Raw genomic sequence first — 20,031 nt, 5'->3', positions numbered from 1 at the left:
TTGTTTACTACTTATCCGTCAACAATAGCAGGTTGCAATAGCCGCGGAAGATGAACAGTGAGTGTGTAACAGTGTTAAAGGGGAGCAGGCATATTGCCAGCTGGGTCCAGTTAGGTTTGAATAGTCGTAGGGTGGACACATATTCTTAACGTTCGTTTATATATGCGGATATTCCGCCCAAAATAAACATTGACGTAAGAGTGAAACAGTTTTCCCAAGATGGAATGGTTTAATCTCAAAATATTATAATATGCCGTTTTTGCAATAAAACAGTGGCGTGGGAAACTTCCGACGGTGTGAAGAAACACATACGAAGTAATAATCACGCTGAAGCCGTCAAGAAAGTAAAACGGCAGAAAACGATGTTTGAAGCTGTCGAAGGCGCCAAGGAAGCGAAGGTACGGTAGTGTTACACGATATAATGCTGGCATGCATTATCTTTCACCATTATTGGAAATGTATATCACAGAACCATTAACAAATCCTTTTTTATTTTTTATTGTTTTATAAAAAAAGTACGTCACTTCAGGAACACAAGTAGCTACAGTAAACTCTCGGTTATCCGGGCCCGGAATATCCAAATTTTGGGTTATCCGTGCTTGAATTTAGATTAATTAATAGTTATTCTGAAGCTGTAAAAAAATGACATCGCTCCGACGTATTTCTTCATTTGGCCCTTTAATATTTTTAACCACTCTGTTTCTGTGTCAGAAAGCTGTTTGGTCTGACCCTTTGTTCCGTCCTCCCTTTCAGATGTCACATTTGTCACTCTTTAAACCCGAGGGGGATATCCTTAAGCAGGGTTTACGATTGATTTCCTTAAGAATTATAACTTAACATCGAGCACACGATTAAGTCAAAACTACTTTTTCCAGTTTATGATTGACATAGAAGTCGTTAATTCTAACCAATCACAGCACAAAACACATGGTCGGCCATTGTTCGAAACGGAGAAGCAGGTTTGAAATAGGTTATTGACAAATCGGATATCTATTTTTTGAAATGGATGATGATAACAAATGACAAATATACGAATTCTAACCCAAAATACTGCCTCGCTCGGTCCAATAATAAGACATAAACTTCCGGTTGAAAGGTTCCGGTTTGTTGTGATTGGTCGCTTCCCTTAAGTCTTAACGAAAAATATAAAATATAACCATTTCTGTTAAGTCTTAAGTCATCATATGGTTCACACACGACCCGTCAAAATTCACACACGACAATCATAAACCATTCCACTAGTTTACATAGAGTCATATGGTAAGTATCCGACTAAGTCTTAAGTCTTAATTCTTAATTTTCAATCGTAAACCCACCTTTACTTCTACCCCCCCCCCCCCCCCCCCCCCACCGCTTCTTCTTCTGTTTGTTTGCTTCACGTGTTACTTTCCGCTCGGCCCAGCAACACGGCAGGCGCCTGGCGAGTGACGTGTCTGGCTGGCATTCGGCTGGAAGAATGGCCACGGGTTGGGATAATGAGGGGGGGGGGGGGGGGGGGGGGGGTGGAAACCTTTCCTGAATTTATGTGTGCATTGTCAGCACAATCATATCTTGCGCAGTGTTAACTTTCTCTCTTCCAACAAATGTTTTAAATGACCGTGAACGAGCAACCTACGCGAAGGAAATCTTCACGAGTACCTATATCACGACAGGTTTTCTTGATGCAAACAATATCGTTTTTCTCGTGCGACAAGGAACTGTAAAGATTAACTTGCCGCCGAGTTGTAGGAAAAATAAATACAAGAAACATTGGGAGGAGTGGTTGACTGCCGCGTCGCCAGCAGATGGAGAAAGACCACATGGCGAGGCAGTGCCCTATTTTTTTAAGCCGAGACACTAATTCGAGGGCGGCTCTTACCGTGAAACGTATTACCCTGTTTTTTTTTGGTTTTTTTATTTATTTTTATTTTTACAGGATTTCAATTATCCGGGCAACGGCGGGGTCACAATTAACACGGATAATTATTGGGAGTTTACAATAAAGCTGCCAGCTACATAATTTTGCTACTCAGTGCTAAAGAACAGTTTAAATAAACCTGCATTTCCTTTTGGTAAAGCTTAGAGTTGTATATTTCTGTTAAAAAAAAAAATACATACTAATTCCATGTTTTACTTTTTGGTTACTAAAATGGACTTCATCACATCCACCACTTGATAAAGCAGGAAGTGGGTGAAAAAACAAATAGTTGGTGGTGGAGACCTGCCTAGCAGTGAAACCTTACACCGAGATTACATGCCACATTTAGCAAAATTATGAAGGACGAAGTGGTTACAGCACTGAAAGAAAAGAGGGTTGCCATAATGTCAGATGAAACTACACGTTAGGGAGATATATTTATGTTGTTTTGCTCTCTAAAGTTGAGCCTTGTGACTCAACAACAGTATGTTGCTGCTGTGACTTCATTAGAAGCTGTAAATGGCAGGACATGTGCTAGAGCTATTTTTGATGCCTTGCAAGATATGGAGGTTGGCTACGATCAGGTGGTGGCATTTGTAAGTGATGCAGCTTCTTACATGAAATCTTGTTTTGATGGGCTTTCCATATTGTTGCCTGATTCAGTTGTGCAAGTGCAGTGCTGGGCCCATAAAGTGAATCTTCTTGGAATCCTCATGAAAAACAGTCTTTCAGAATTGAACCAAGTTGTAATATCAGTGAAGCAGATATTTTTAAATGCCAGGAAGAAACGTTATGCTTTCCAGAAGTTTTTGCAACAGGAAGGCTCTAGTGCTGGATTTTTCCCTATTCCTGTTGTAACCAGATGGAACTCCTGGTTGACAGCAGTTGAATGGCTTTCTGATAACTGGAAGATCTTGTTTGCTTTTCTGCGATCAGAGACAGCAAGGGAGAACAATTTCAATGGTGGTTCATCTCATCTACAGACCCTTGGCGAAGAGGAACTCGGCATGCTGCATGTACAATCACTCTTTGTGAAATCAGTCAGTTCCCTCATTAAACCATTCTTGGTAAGCTTGGAAACTAATTCTAAGCCTATGGCTTCAGAAGTCTATCCAAAACTCCAGTTTGTGAGGAGGAGACTGCAAATTTTTGGTGAAGGTGTCTTCAGTGATGAAGTGAAGGAAAGTGCCAACACAGGGGGGAGCTGAATTGTTGCCCCTTGGAAGGGCAGCCCTTCAGGATTTTTCTGGCAATGGTGTGTTCGTACAGCGACTGGAAGGGCAGCCCATCCAATTTCTGAAAACATGTTTCTTTAAATGTTTAAATAATCCTGAAAACTTGCCCCTTGGAAGGGCAGCACATCAGTATTTTTCTGACAGTAGTGTTTTTGAAAGTTTGTCTGAATTGTTGCCCCTTGGATGGGCAGCCCTTCAGGATTTTTCTGACAGTGGTTAGTTTGTAAAGCGACTAGAAGGGCAGGAGAACAAATCTAAGTCCAACCAATATTTAACTTCTGTCTTCCTATGTATATGAAGCCTTTGCATGAGGTTCTGGAAGTTGTCATTTAAGTGTACCTATTTACAAGAAATTAATCTTAAAAACACTAGTAGCTACTAGACATTTTACTTCAAAACTAATTATTTACTGTTTACATGTGTGTATTTATTTTGAGTGAGCAGTATCTTACCTAAGCTACATTATTTTATTAATTTGCTTGTTGTAAAAATGTGAATTACCTTAATGCGCATGAACACTGGTTTAAAAATTGGTTTTAATTTTTTTTAAATTAATTTAAAATTAGATATAAGTAAACTTTTATGCAGCAAATTTAAACCGCCTTTTAAATTTATTTTGATCTTGTATACATTGTTACTCAAGAAATTTGCATTTTACACAAGAATATTGGTAATTTTACTCAAGAATTTTTGCTTTCCTCACTCGAGAAATTTGGCAAGTGCTATTCAAGAAATTCCCGGGTCCCTAGTCATAACAAAACATTGATGAAATTATTGATCCAGAAGAAAAGGAAATATATTCGGCCTGAGACTGAGCTGTAATAGGTTTTTCAGGGTGTCTACCAGATCTAGTAAATTAAATTCCCTGATTTTTCCAGGTTTTCCAGGTCTAAAACTGAATTTTTCCAGGTTTTCTTTAACAAAATTACGACATTCCAAGAAACTGAAAGAAAAAAAAACTGCATAATATTACATTGACGGGTTTCAAAGTATTTCAACTTACTTAAATTAGTAAAAAAATTACCTTCTTCCAAACGTGGCCAAAGTGACTCAATTGATGGCAAATAAAACATGCTGCTACAAATATTTCACACACTTCCTTTTGCAAAAAACATTAGTAAAAGGAAGCTCCCATCAATTTCGCAGTGAATCAACTTTTGCGTCTATTGCACTTACTTCAGAACGAGCCAAATCCAACATTCAAGCCTTCTTCAACTGCAATGTCTTGATCTCTTAAACTCTTCTTTTTTCTGCCTTCTTCTTGTCTGTAGCTTCCTTTTCTTTTTGTTTTGTTTGCTTAATATACAAAAAATATGGCACAAAGCGCCTCAAGCTTTTTTCTCATTTATACTAGTATTGCTTACATACTATTGTCATAAATTAAATTTTAAAATTATTTTTTACTTTTTAGTTTGATAATCTTTAAAACCATGTTTCTTTAGTTTTTTAAACTATATTTTTTACCATAACCTTTAGACAAGTCCTATCATTTTTCTGTAACAGGACAGACTTTTCTGGTACTTTCTCTTTCTTGATGGCATGGCGTACTGCATAACCCAACTTGATATTGTTAGCAGTCAATCAGTGGCGTAGCGTGGGTGGGGCGGAGGGGGCGGCCCGCCCCGGGCGGCAGCCCGCGGGGGCGGGAGGCCAGTGAAGTGGGTTGAGATCTGATCTATGATTCATTCATGACATGTGTCAGACACACTATAATGTTCCATTTTTATCTAAAATTTTGCGCACCAACTATTTTTTAATATTTATTTAAAAGAAAAACTGCGAAATCACTTACAAAGCTCTTTATAACGTTTGTTTGTTTACATACGAACGGCAACATCGCATCACGCCGCGCCGCCCGGCGCACGCGAGCCGAGTTGAGCGGCACTCCTTATTGTGTTCATTACTCATACAAAATCTTTTGTTTCACGCGTCGGCCCGTGTCGATGCCTCCCTTTCGCACTCATTGAATTTAGTACTACGCATTGTACTGTAAAGTTTGACCTTAACCCAGGGCAAACCAAACAACTTCCGCAAACCGGGACACAGTAAAACTCCTATATTGCCCCGTACCGCGAGCGCAGGTAAACCCAAAAAAATATTAAAAACCAAACTAATAGCAGGCTTAAAAAATACTAATAAGGTTGCGAACAGTGAGAGGAGGCAGCAACTTAAAAAGACGCAAAATTTATATGACAACAATTAATATATATATATATATATATATATATACACACATATATATATATATCATAAAATCGTTTCATCACAAATCGGCGCATCCATCATAAAATACATACCCTATTACTACTTATAAAAAATAGCTATATAATAATACTAAAAAAATACTTTAACAATTCCCCCAAAAAATTATAATTTTATCATATACTTCGGAGCTCCGAAAATTAAATATAATTACCAAAAAGGCATTTAAAATATATAAGAACATACTAATACAAATATAGATACGCACCGGGCGTATCACCGCTGTAAATACCAATTAACATAGGCGAAATCTAGCAAAAAATTGACACACCTTAACATGCAAATAAATATACCAAAAATTTAGCAAATTAGAAATTATGGTTTTACAAGCCCTTCTCAGTTAAGTCATTTTCTAACGGTCGACGTCTTTTTTCTTCTAGGTCTGGCAGGGATTGGGTGAAACACGCTGAACGTAAAATCCCAGTGTCAGTTTTATTAGTCCGTTAATTTAAATCCCAAAAATCCACAAATTATAGTTTCGCACCAGGGGTCAAAGGGGTCAACGGGGCAGTGGCACGGCTGGCACTTACTTGCTTTTTGACGTCGTGATGTCCGGTCACCAAATACACTCGTTTGCTCACGAGTGTTTTTAATGGCAAACCCTTGCCATTATACGTTACCGTAGCTGCAGGTAATTGTACGGATATGACGAATCCTTCGCCATACCGTCTTGGAGTTTATTTCGGCGCACATAATTCATCCTTGGAAAATCCTCGTGATATTCACACACGCCTCACCAACCACTCGCGTTCATCGTACCAAAGCGTTCTAAATTATATAAATGAACCCCGTTCATATTCAAAAAGGAACACTCGTATACAGTTACTTCGATGTGGAACCATCACCATGGCCAACCCGCGTTTTACTTCACGTGCGCGCCCGCCTGGGCCTACCAGGCGACTCCGCTGGCCCGTCTCACCTGACGTCACACAATCAGCTGTTCTGCTCGCGCGCCGTCTAGCGCAGCGATTACCAACATATTCGGTATAGAGTCCTCGAACTTTCCAGACCAATTTTATAACTTAAAATCTTAAACTTAAAAATAATTAGACTAAATAATAATTACAAATTTCTTTTTTAAAACAACATATAACCAACTTAAATCTAAAATAACTCTTATTACCAGGGCATCCGAAAGATTAATAAAATACGTTAACCATTTCTGCCAACATAAACATTATCAAAGGTAGCAGCTGTAGCACACATGCTACAGTACTGATCTTTGTTTGTTTTAGTGCATCGTGAAGTACCGTTACGCAATCACGCTTTACTCGTATGTTTGTTTCGCGAGAGTTTCGGATAGGGAACGAAAGTCATTTTGATTGTGTTTCGATCTTTTAAATACTGTTGAATCTTCTAAAACTAAACATTTAGAACTTTACCCAATCTTTGAACTAGTTTTTGAAAATGAAAAGAGTCAAAGAAAGCGGTGCGGGATTCCGCAAAAAAAAAAAAAAAGGCTAAGAAAGAAGCAGATGCGAAGAAGTCTCAAGGTGCATTACTGAAATATTTTAGTTCCAGTTCTGGTTCGAAAGCCACGTTAACGTCTTCGGTGGCATCCTGCAGCAGCGGAAGTGATTCCAGTGTAAGTAGGTATATGATTCCTCCATCTAGAATCATGCATGGCCTAGAATTACTCCAGTTATTTATTATTATTATTATTTATTTATTGTTTACAGAAGTTACAATATTTCTTACATTAGTCTCGCAAACCCTATTCTCCTAGGTTTGTCTGCGAGTACGGAGTCACGCTCGTTCATTAAATCTTATTTTATAATACACTTAAAATTTCTCTAATAGCTGTTTGAACATTGATTATTGTTTAAAAAGTATGGAGTATATTAACATAAATTACATTGAGTTAAGGTACATCTTTTTAAGTTTACGACTGAATTTTGTCCTGCTACTTGAATTTAAAACTTCAATAGGGGATGTTTTGTAAATCTAGTAGTAATCAAGGAATATTTTTTTTTGTTTTTGGATAACTTGATTATTTATGGTACCTGTCATACAAAGAAAACATAATTTTTCATTTAGCTCAAAAATGGCGCCAACGATTTTTCTCAAATTTCGCGTAATTTTATCTTTTAATAACATCTATAACATGGCTTACTCAGTCAGTTTTTACCGGGAAACTCTAAAAAAGGTAGCTGCCATACAAAATCAATTTTGTTCGAAAATTTTCCTATAAGCCCGGCAAACCGCGCCGTCACCAAAACCACTTTTGTTTTGTGATAGATAAAATACTTATTTTAAATTCGAACGTGTCCTCCGGCCAATATTCATGGGAATACATAACTTATTTTACAGGTACAAGAAGAAGACGTACCTGCCGTCGCAGTTGGAAGTAGTTCTGGTCCCACCACAGAGCAGGGTCAAGACGAAGTCGACTCATCAAAAGGACCTCAAGCATCTAGTCATAAGCCTGCAGAAAAAGTGAATGTTGCCAAAGAAGACATAATTGAAATCGTGCCTTCTGCTCCTGCCGAAATCAAAGATGTGAATCTCGACGATGTAGGTTGCTAGCCTTCTCCTATGACCGAGGAAGTAAGAACGCATCTAGTATGCCGCGGATCTGACTCAGTACAGCACATCGATTCCAAATTTGCCGATGTTGTTCGCTCAGGGACTTCAACGAAAGGCGGTACCCGAAAACTAACCAAAGAGCGGTTCTACAAACCATTATCTAACGGCGAAAAGGTTCTCCGAACATGGATGGTGTACTCGCCTTTGAAGCAATCCTTGTATTGTTTTTCTTGCAAGCTGTTTGGCAATTCCGGCTCTAACTTCGCATCTGAAGAAGGATTCAACAAATGGTGGAATCTAAATCCAAGAATAGGAGACTATGAAAATAGCCTGGGCCATGAACAGAGCTTCTTGAAATGGAAGGAGTTGGAAGTTCGCCTGAACTGTAAAGCAACCATCGATCAGAAACAACAAGAAGTTTTCGAAAGTGAGGAGAAGAAGTGGAGAGATGTACTGTACAGGTTGCTGAATATTATCCAGTTCTTAGCCAAACAGAATCTGGCCTTCAGAGGACATCGAGAAGACATTCGAGGAGATGATAGTGGCAATCGCGGGAACATTCTGGAGTTAGTGCACCTCCTAGCTAAATACGACCCTCTTCTAATGGAACACCTGACAAAGATAAAGCTGGGAGCAAGAGTCTCAGTTTCGTATCTATCTCCAGAAACCCAGAATAAATTTATAAACTTACTGGGACAGCAAGTTCGATCCACCATCATCCGTCGTATTCAAGAAGCTAAATATTATTGCGTAATCTTCGAAAGTACACCATACATCTCCCACAATGACCAAATGAGCCAAGTTCTGCGATACGTATATCGAAGGAGAAAAAGTCGCCGTGGTAGAATCTTTCATTGACTTCTTCAAACAAAAAGGAAAAAATGCAGAAGATCTCAGCAACATTGACTTCTTCGAACCAAAAGGAAAAAATGCAGAAGATCTCAGCAACGATATAATCGCGAAGATGACATCAGACGGACTGGACATACAGAATCTGAGAGGACAGGCTTATGACAATGCTGCCACAATGTCAGGGATCCACAATGGAGTTCAAGCCCGGATTAAAGCACTGAATCCGAAAGCTATATTCGTTGCATGCACAAACCACTCACTAAACTTGGCTGGGGTACACGCTGCTTCTGAATCAGTGGATTCCGTGACGTTTTTTGGAACTCTGGAGAAGCTGTTTGCCTTCTTTTCCGCATCAACTGTTCGATGGAACGCTTTGGTTGCCCTCACAGGTCAAGCAGTAAAACGAGTCACTGAAACGCGCTGGAGCGCTAGACATGTAGCTGTCAAGATGCTTAAAAATAAGTTTGAGGTAGTTCTTGAGGTACTGGAACAATTAACAGATTCATCTCAAACTTCCGAAACAAGATCGGGAGCCAGTCTTCTCCTGAAAGCCATGCAGTCATTTAACTTCCTAACTTTTCTTGGCTTTTGGGCTGCAGTGCTACCTGAAGTAGATGATGCACAGATTTACCTGCAGCAACGAGGACTAAGTGTGGATAAGTGTGCTCAGAAACTCTGCGCTTAGAAACCCCTCTTATTGGAAAGTAGAGACCGTTTGTGCAAGAAGCAATTGACTTTGCTAAGACTCTCTGCGAAAAACTCGGAATCGAACTCAAAACGAGAAGAATTCGCAGGAAAAAACGCATGCATGGCGATGAATCTTCTGAAGATGCAGCTTTGTCTCACGAACAGGAAATCCGTCGAGAGATTATCGCATCATTCGACAAGATCATTCAAGAAATGACGACTCGATTCCAGCAAATTCAAGAAATATCGGACAAGTTCGGATTTTTGATGCCAGCGAAACTTTTGGACAGCAAGTTTGAGTGTGATCTTTCCCATGTATTTGAAGACATCGACAAGGACGAGTTTCAGATGGAGCGGAAGCGTCTTCAGCAGTTTGTTGTTGTTGCCTGTTCTGAATCAGAGGAAGATATAAGTGGTAAAGGACCACTGGAGCTCCTCCAGTTCATTCAAAAACTGAATCTCGGAATTTCGGTTCCTAATATAGTCATCTTGATTCGTATATATTTGACTTTGGCAATTAGTGATGCAAGTTGTGAGAGAAGTTTTTCGAAGTTGAAGCTAATAAAAAATTACCTCAGATCTACTATGAGCTCCGCTAGACTATCAAACTTGGCTATATTGTCGATTGAACAAGAATTGGCTGCTAATATTGATTTTGACAAAGTTATTTCTGACTTCGCTGCTCATAAGGCCCGTAGAATCCGCTTGTAAAACCGCTCATCCTATTTTAACTTCAATAAAAGGTACCTCATTGCATGTGAAATTTAATTTTAACTAAGCACCTATAGAATGGGGGCGGCAAAATGGGTCTCCCGCCCCAGGCGCCGAGATGGCACGCTACGCCACTGCAGTCAATAGATTTTCCTGGTTATCTACATCCAATCGAGATAATTGCATTTCTCCCTAAAGCTCTTCAGTACTTCTGGTTTCAAAAACTTTCCTGCCAAAGCTAATAAAATGTCTACCAGTGAATCATAGATAAAAGGTGCCATGGGTGCTTCACTTTGGAACATTGTGAGAAACAATTCCAGCTCTGACGCCAAAAAGTGGAAGAATGTCAATTTTACTTTTAGATTATCTTCAAGAGCACATTTCACTACACTGAAAGAGAGAGATGAAATAGAAACTTCACTAACAAATTTCTTTAGATGGGGTAACATTTTCATGGCACGCTCAGCAACTGCAGTATTCCATTTGATTGCACAAAATTTCTTGGGAAAAAGCTCTGATCCAGTTATTCTAATGTAATCTGCCATCCTTGCAGGTACGTGCTTAAACAAATAGTAACTGTGCCTCAAAAAACTAACAACGTCTCATTGTGTAGCAGAAATTCCAGTTTTGAAAGCAACATGGACCGTATGAAGCCCACAGCTACCAATTTCTAGCAACAATGGCGAATCTTCACCAAAAGTGTCTGTGATATCTGTTTTCAAAGATAACAAAAATGTCCAGTTTAAGTTGAGGGCATCCATAGATACTTAAAATTAAATGCACCTGTCGGTATAATCTGAACGTGGGAAGCACATGCTGCAGCACGTACGTCAGCAGGATAACAGACCAGCTTGAACCAGTTAGTATCACGTGATTTGACGACTCTTCCGAATCTGATGGTAAATAAAAATGGGAGGGGATACACATGATCCCACGTCAATGCAAGCTGATCAATAAACAAAAAACGTATTGCCAACTACAACCTACCAAACAAAAATTCCCTGATTTTTAAAAAAATTCCCTGATTTTTCCCTGATTATTCCCTGATTACAAAATTCCCTGATATTTCCAGGTTTTCCAGGTTTTCCAGGGTCAGTAGACACCCTGGTTTTTGCAACCAAACCTTTTAGGCATTAAAAATATTATATTCTTTGAGGAGGAAATTTTTTTTAATTTTTGTATCTTTTGTATGATAAAATCTACCTCTGCATACTTTTATGAATAAAATTGAATCAATTTTATTGAATTATCAAAGGAGTGAAATGAAATGTACAATTTAATTAATAAATTTACTTTTATTTGCATTCATTAATTCAAATATATTTATTACTTTTGAAATGTTGCGTGCGACGTATTTATTTTTACAAGTACAAAAAAAATTCGCAGTTGCCGAGATTCAAACCGATAACCTTTAGATTGGAAGTCATCCACGCTTACCACACTTTCTAATAAAATTATAGAGAATGAAAAAGAAAAAGAACTAGCTGTTGCCAAAGGGAATGTAGAAAATATTACACCATTTATTACTGCAATAGGGGACAGCGGCTGAAACAAGAGGACTTACGGACACAGTTCGTATTTACTCGCATATAGTCCGCACCCATAATTCGAGGTCTTGAATTTGGTATTCAAGATTCCCCCCATATAGGTCGCACCGGTAATTTAATGACGCGAACGGCCGGCGCGCCATGCACGAAAGAGTTAACGGGTACTGTAAAACTCCGCTTCTACGAGAGCGTGATAAATTGTTGTAACAACAAGTACTTGTAATAACCAAATATAGAAAATTGAAGTCAAGTTAGATTCCTGACTTCTTAAAATGTCTTAATTGTAGACTATAACTCGAAAACAGTGCTTTGTAATGAAAAAATGCACAATAAAAGTTGTAGTAAATTTAATTACGAATAAAAAAGGCCTGTTATGAATTTTTATATTTACAGCGGTTTTCGTTATGGGTTCCGATAAATACTCACGCTTAGTGAATTCACGTCACACGAGTTCGGCTATGCTAGCCGGCTGGTTGTTATTTTCGTTCAAAACGTGGCGAAGGAACTTGTGTGGATCAGGTAAAAAACATTCGGCTATAAACGAAAGATATAAGAACAATGCTATCGTGAAATGCTGTGACATGTTATTGGAGTAAATAATCACAGTGACAGACCGACAGGATGCGCTACCGCCCTTGCTGTCAGCGATGTTTATTTTGACAGCTCAAGCAATTATCTTTTCCACGACCCTTCACAGCGTATAAAAAAAAAGAAAAAAAAAACACGTTCTAATGCAGATGGAAAAGTAACTATGCAGTAAAATAAATATATTTACGGCCCTGCTAAATTCGTGGTATTAGTGATTTTTCAGCAGAAACTGCTGTGTGACTAATAAAAAAATAGTATCATAATAACTTATACTTATAAAGTATTTATTAACGGCGAAGGACAGTCGTATAAGCCCATAAAAATATTTATTTTACCAAGAATGGACTATACAACCTGGCTTTTGCCGCACGCGGTGTGGGAGGGGAGGAGGATGCTGACAGTTTCTCACGCATAAAGTGGCTTTTCGTGCGGGCGGGTAAGATAACAGCTGAGACGGCTTTTTGTGCGATAGTGGACGCGCCGAGCTCGGCTAGACACTGCCGCATGGACAGTCGAGGAGTGGTATCTATTTTTAGCCGTATTTTGTATGCCTGCCTGCTTACAGTACAGCTCTCGCCAAGATAAACGTGAACACATAGCGCCCAATAAAGTGTAACAGACTTGTTTTTCAGCCGATTTTACTCAAATTTTCGACTTTCTCTGCTCAAAATTTTCACGGTTTCTCAAAAAACGGTCGTATAAACGGAATGGGCGCATCAGAGGGCGGTCGCATCGGCGGGATTCTACTGTATTGCAAAAAAAAATCCTCAAAAAATTTTAAAAAATTTTTCTTCACATATAGGTCGCACTTCATTTTTCCTCCATCAAATCTGGTAAAATTGCCGCGACCTATATGTGAGTAAATACGGTTACAATTCAACAAGTGGAGTGGTGATATATCTCCCTGGTTACACCAATGCTTGCTCTGTACTCTACTGCTCACTAAATACAGTATTTCAATACTAATAATATCCATTTAAAACATGCAATTTAACAATTTTTATTTCAACTTTAAATAAACACAGTACGTCTCGAGTTTTCATTTTGATCATCTGTTTCAATTAATAGTAGAATTATCTTGAAAGAAAAAAAAGAACGTCCACCTATGCAACAAATACAATACGAGAATAAATTAGGCTTACCTATACGATTTTTGACGACAGGCCTATGCACTTTTCAGTGAAAAGCTTATCAAGGAACAAACCTTAAACATTAACTTATTACCTATTATTTTAATCTACCCACTCAAAAAAAATACATAGGTTTAGTTACCATTTCTAGTTAGTGCTATAAAGTTGTTTAGGGGACTGCTTACAAACTTTCAACCTTATAATTTTAAATTAATACTGGTTTCATAATTTATAAATTAACAGTAATTTATCATGACACTGCCTAAGGAACATAATTTGGTGTGTTTTGAAACCTAAAACAACTGTTATATCACAGAACTACAGGATATTAAGTCTTAAAAATGAAGTGTATGGAAGAGAATTTCTGGAGTGGGCTCGCAATCATTGAGGAAATAATTGAGCGTGAAAGTTGTTTGAAATTGTTTTAAGGATTTTTTTTTGTTTTAGCCAGGCTTTTTAGTGAAACTTGGTTGTTGCTGGAAAACCATACAAACAACTACGCACGATTCTAACTTATTGCCCTTCGGTCGATGGTCTGAAAAAAATAGAGTATAGGTTTACGCCACCTTCCCTAAGAACTAAGAATAAAAATTGGAGTGCAAGAATTATATTTAATTAAAAATTTTATTATTTTTGTTTCAATAAATTCCCGCACCATTTAGAGAGAGTGTCTTCCTTACGAATTAATATTAAAAGTGTAAATAAATTGCATGCTATGTATTTCGCAGCCGCCACTGCCTCTCGCCCACAGGGCCCACTATCTTGTGGGGTAGGTTTTTTTTTTTCAGCTGGCAGAAATTTCTCCAGAAAATGGCCAGCAGACAAACGATCTGTAGCTGAGGATTATGATTGAACTTTCAAGAGCTTTTAAGCTTTCCAAACCAGTTTTGTTACCATCAGGCCCAGGTTTTTTTTAACAAAATGAATGAATTTGTAACTGACATCAAAAAGAGGTGGGAAAAAATATTTTTTCCACTGCCATTTTATTGATTTGCTTTTAAAGGGACAGTAACAGAGTAATTGTTTATATTGTAGTTTACAAAATCAGGACATGTTTCCTGAGAAAAACTGCTCTTCCGTTTTCTTGAAAATCTTCATCTGTACTCTATACTAATATTATAAAGCTGAAGAGTTTGTTTGTTTGTTTTTTGAACGCGCTAATCTCAGGAACCACTGGTCCGATTTGAAAAATTATTTCAGTGTTGGATAGTACATTTATCGAGGAAGGCTATAGGCTATATTATATTATCAATAACATTAGTGATCCTTACTAAAAGTCCAATGAGGTAACCCAAGGTGTAAAAATATGACCCGAAAAAATCCTTACATGGCGTGCGCTGCGAAACCTATTGATTATAGAACAAAACAATGTACTACCACTTTGTAGAACATATAATTGTCTTCAAAAAATATTGCGTAACCATATTTCTAACTATTGTAGTTATCTCACAATTAGTGTTTTCTTTTATTTTTTTAAATAATTAAAATGCCGTCGCTTCAAAAACTCTTTATTGTGTACCTTGGTATTAATCCTTATCAAAATAAATTACTGCATATTCAAGAAGAATTCAATACCTTTCTATAACTTTTTGAATTATTCAATTCGGACGTTTCATTTAAAAGATATCGCGATATTTAAAATTTAAGTATTAGTGTTGTAGCCAAATAAGTATTAAGTATTGCACGTGCATGTATGACTAGCATTGAAGACCTAATCTCTAAAGTGTACCCAGATGTAGTCCATATAGTCCATATAGAAAACAAAGACTACCAGTGATGTGTCAAAGGGCAATATTGGCAGCTAGAAACAGTAGCGTTGACATCAATAACATGATACTGGGTATACTTCCAGGAGATAGAGTGAACTACAGGTTCATTGATAAAGTAGTGGATCAAGAAGATGCGGTACATTATCCAAAAGAATTTTTAAATTCTTTAAATCTGAGTGGCCTTCCCTCACATTCACTCAAATTAAAAACTGGCTGTCCAATTGTGCTGCTAAAGAATCTTAAACCACCAAATTTATGCAACGGAACCAGACTCCAAGTAAAATTCCTTCGCGATAACGTGATTGGTGCTACAGTATTGACTGGTCCAGCAGTAGGGCAAACAGTGCTGATACCTCGCATACCTATGATACCAACGGATTTGCCTTTTCACTTTAAGCTAATTCAATTTCCGGTGAAAGTATCGTTTGCGGTAACAATTAATAAGGCCCAGGGACAAACATTTAAGTATGTAGGAATAGATTTACGCCAAGAGTGTTTTTCGCACGGGCAACTATATGTTGCTCTGTTGAGATCTGGTTCGGGAGAAAATCAATTTCTACTTCTGCCGGAAGACAAAACTAAAAAAATAGTTTACGCAGAAGTACTTTAATATACCATTGGTTATGAGTGTTTTGAGAATAACCTAAAACTGTGCATCTACCATATTATCTCAGAAAGTCACAATACCCCCAACAAAGTCCATGTGGACAAAGTCGCGGGCACTGCTAGTATAAAATAAAATCATTCCTGTTAAGAATGTACAAATATTATACGTATTTATACGTAGGTAAAACATGTTTCAAGTAGGGTTTTGTGAATGTTCGGTATACCGAAACCGAAATCGAAATTTTGCTACTTTCATTTTCGATTTTGGTAAGAATTTCATCTGTCGAAGTTCGTTTTTAGCGAAATATTTCAAGCCAAACAAAAGTTCAATAGCTTACCGAAGTTCGTTTGTTCTAGTTGAACGTAATAACATATGCAAATCATATAAAGACATTAATTAGAAAAAAGATTTCCATGTGATGATGAAAAAAAACTCACGTTAGTGAAAATACTGTAAAATCATAATGTGAACAAACATGGCCGATAAAGTAAACAAAATTCAAACGTGATTACAGTAGGCCTAGGCATCAAAACAAAATCATGCAATATTTTAAAATTTACATGATTCATTTGCTTTCAAACAGTAGTGTAGGTACTATATTCGTAAAACATACATTCCAGAACTGTTAGTACACTATTTAGTATTTACCGTATACACATAAACAAAGAATGTACCTACTTATATTCGCGCACGGCCAAACAAAAACATTGTCGTCGGCTTTATTTAAATTTTACATACTCTGTCTGGCATATAAAATCCTCATAATATACAGCCAATTAGACAAAAAGGTCAACAAGTCACTGCGTGTAATGACCACTCGGCAGCAACCATTTGTTATGTTTTGTTTTGACTATGTCCCTTTGCCTGGTCTACAGCTTCCTGAGCTAGCCATGTGTGAGTGGTGCAAGATGGCGGCCGTTCCGCAGTAAGTCACGTGTTTTTTCGTCAGTACCATGCACGTGATAAATATATTATCATAGACTGCTACATTGTGTACAACTGTAAAGGAAATAGTCTGTGCACTGAAAGATCTGGATTGATTCTTGAAATTTACGAGTGACATGGGGCTGTGTTTTGAAGAACTTTTTAATTTTCATAATGTTTGTTTATGAATTTGAGTAGTCGAAACTTGAAGGCATGATGTGCCAAAACAGAACAGATGATAGGATAATTAGAAAAGCCTAATTTTAAATATGAAACAACGTAGGGATGGGCCGGTAGAATCCTCGAATCCTCGAATCCCACCGAATCTCTAGTATTCGAAAGATTCGAAATTCGAGGGAAAAGATTCGGGATTCGAGGAAAAATATTGATGTAAATGTAGTACTATAAAAACTTAAATGCTTACAATTTACTTGGCCTGATTACGTTTTCCTTGGAACACATCATATTGAGGTACAGTAGAACCTCGTTAATACGCGATGGTCGGGACCGAGATAATCACGGATTACCAAATTTCACGGACTAACGATTAAAAGCCCGGAAGGTCTTGTCAAGCTTCTCAGACACCGGCGTGCAGCTGGGTTAAGGCCAAGGTCATGTGACGTAACATCTCCCGAGGCTTACTGCGCCTTGGCAGCAGATGGATAAAAAATTGTAAACTCCCCATTATTCGTGTTAATTGGGACCCGCCGATGCCCGGATAGTTGAAATCCTGTAAAAAAAAAAGAAAATAAACCCGGATAATCCGTTCACGGTAGGGCCGGCTGTCTTCGAATTAGTGTCTCGGCTTAAAAAAATATGGCACTGCCTAGCCATTAGTTCACGGTCATTTACAACATCAGAAGAGAGAAACATAAGATCGTGCTGACCTTGCACCCTCCCCCCCTCGCCCACTTCGGTACAGCCGAATGCCAGCCAGACACGTCACTCGCTAGGCGCCTGCCGTGCGTTGGCAGGTGGAAACAAACAAAGGGAGATGGGAAACAGAAGTCATAACATCCCCCTCAAGTTTAAAGAGTGACAAATGTGACAGCTGAGAGGGGGGCGACACAAAGGGTCGGTTCAAACAGCATTGCAGAGTTTGGCGGCCCATGCGATAGCTTGCAGTGTTTGCCGGCCGCCGGCCCGCGTGACGTTAATTTTAAGCGCTGACAATTTTTACTTCTATTTTTTTCTGCTCTTTTAAATCGTCCCGGATTATCCGATTCCCGAATTAGCGCATCACGGATTAACGAGGTTCTACTGTATTGTACTTTTAATTCGTTATTATATAAAAAAAAATGATGAAGCATGTACTGATTTTGGAAACTTACTTTATATTCATGAACATGGATGCATTGTCGCTACATTGGCATTAAATAAGGCATAAATCACAGATGTATTCTCAGAATATGCTAAAAAATAAAATAAAGCACATTTAGGATCTAGACTAGTAATATGAATCTTGTTTTTTTTTAATAACTTTACCGAGAAATCTGTTACTTAGTAATACAACAATAATGCCGACTTTCATCACAAGTTACGGTCGCACATGTAGTAATAACAATGAAATAATAAATGACAAAAATTAATACATTATACAATTATTATTTTAATTGCGATTCAATTTTAAATATTCTGATACACGTTCTATTTATGAATTTTTTTAGGACCAAGTTTGGTTTGTGTAGACTACCAACGTTAAAATATGTATTATCTGAGAATTCCATGAAGGCCAACCAATGAATTTGTTAGCCAATCATTTTGAGCTACACAAAAAATAACTAATATTAATATAAAGAATTTTAATGGGTAAACTAGAGAAAACACCCCGTCACTTTTAACTTCGGGCATATTAATCACTATGCTTTAGTGAGGCTTAATTTTAAAATACGCACAACAATATTTCTTATGGCCTAAAACCATTGGAGCCAAGATGGCGCCTTTCAGTTTCCATTAAATATTTCAGGAAAGCGTTTATCTTCATTTGGGACTTTAAACAAATGTCAAGTTGGTAACTACAAAATATTGTTCCGTCGGATGTTGAATTTCGTTTTCCGATTTCCGTGGATACATGAATCACTGTACTTACAGATAATGTCTGAATGCCTTAAATCCACCAAGTCGGATTCTACAGCAATTGATGAAGTGACCAGATTCTTACGTGATCCTACAGTTAATGCAGAAATAAACATCCTCGAATACTGGAAAACTCGGTCTACGTGTTCACCCAGGCTACATAAACTGTCCAAAAAATATTTGTGTTCACCACCTGCAACAGTGTTCTCTGAACGTTTGTTCAGCACTGCAGGAAACATATGTGAACAAAAACGGAATCGTCTTGATCCAGACTGTGTCAAAATCCTTGTTTTTTTAAATAAAAATTTAAAGGGTTAAATAATTCTGCATAATGTTTAATTTTTTCTCTTAACTTATAAATTATTTTATAATTAAACCTTTAAGACCTGGATTCGGATTCAGGGGTGGATTCGAGGTACTGTTTGGGATTCAAATTCAAGATTCGGATTCGGGAAAACTGGGATTCGACCCATCACTAGAAACAAGTTCATGTAGCTTTAGTGCATCTCAACCTTAAACTGTAGTAACACAAGCATTTTATTGGTTCGTCATCTGTAGAAAATTTCAAATGACATTTGAGGTTATATTGTATCCTGCTAGCATGTCATCAAACATAAGTTTATGAACTTGTCATTTTTAGATACATCAAAAGGCACCAAAATGATTTATGTAATAGAATTTATTACTGAAGAGCAAATTTTGGGGCACTTTTTTCTTTGTTAATTAAAAAATTTCGCTTAACTTTCGTTAAGAATAGATTTATCTAATAGAACAATTAAAAATTCATTTTCGTTTCACTTTCGCGAAACTAGATAAATTTTCTTTCACTTTCATTTTGTGTGGATGAAGTCACTTTCGCACATCCCTAGTTTCAAGCACATGCGGTAGGTTTTGAATAATTGCATACAAACCTGATGTGTCTGAATATTCAAACAATAGTTCATACAAAGAATCAGAACTGCCGTTATGAAGAAGCATAAAATTCTTCCCGTTCGTAAAATTCGTCACTCTTGCGCGATCTTTTTGCCATTGTCACTGCAGCAAAAACACAGATTCACCTGACACGGTATAGCATTTCCGAAGCCATTTCACACAAAACAGTAGCATCTAGCGTCAAACGATAGAACTACGATGACTATGGAAAGTATGCGTGATAATCCAAGCTCGTTTTCAACTCAAGCAAGCACATATCAGTCCATGAAAATGTCTGCTCAAGTTAG

Source organism: Bacillus rossius, chromosome 8 (assembly GCF_032445375.1).
Source record: "Bacillus rossius redtenbacheri isolate Brsri chromosome 8, Brsri_v3, whole genome shotgun sequence".
Lineage (NCBI taxonomy): Eukaryota > Metazoa > Arthropoda > Insecta > Phasmatodea > Bacillidae > Bacillus > Bacillus rossius.
The sequence above is the reverse complement of the archived record's forward strand: the minus strand, read 5'-3'. Positions refer to the sequence as shown.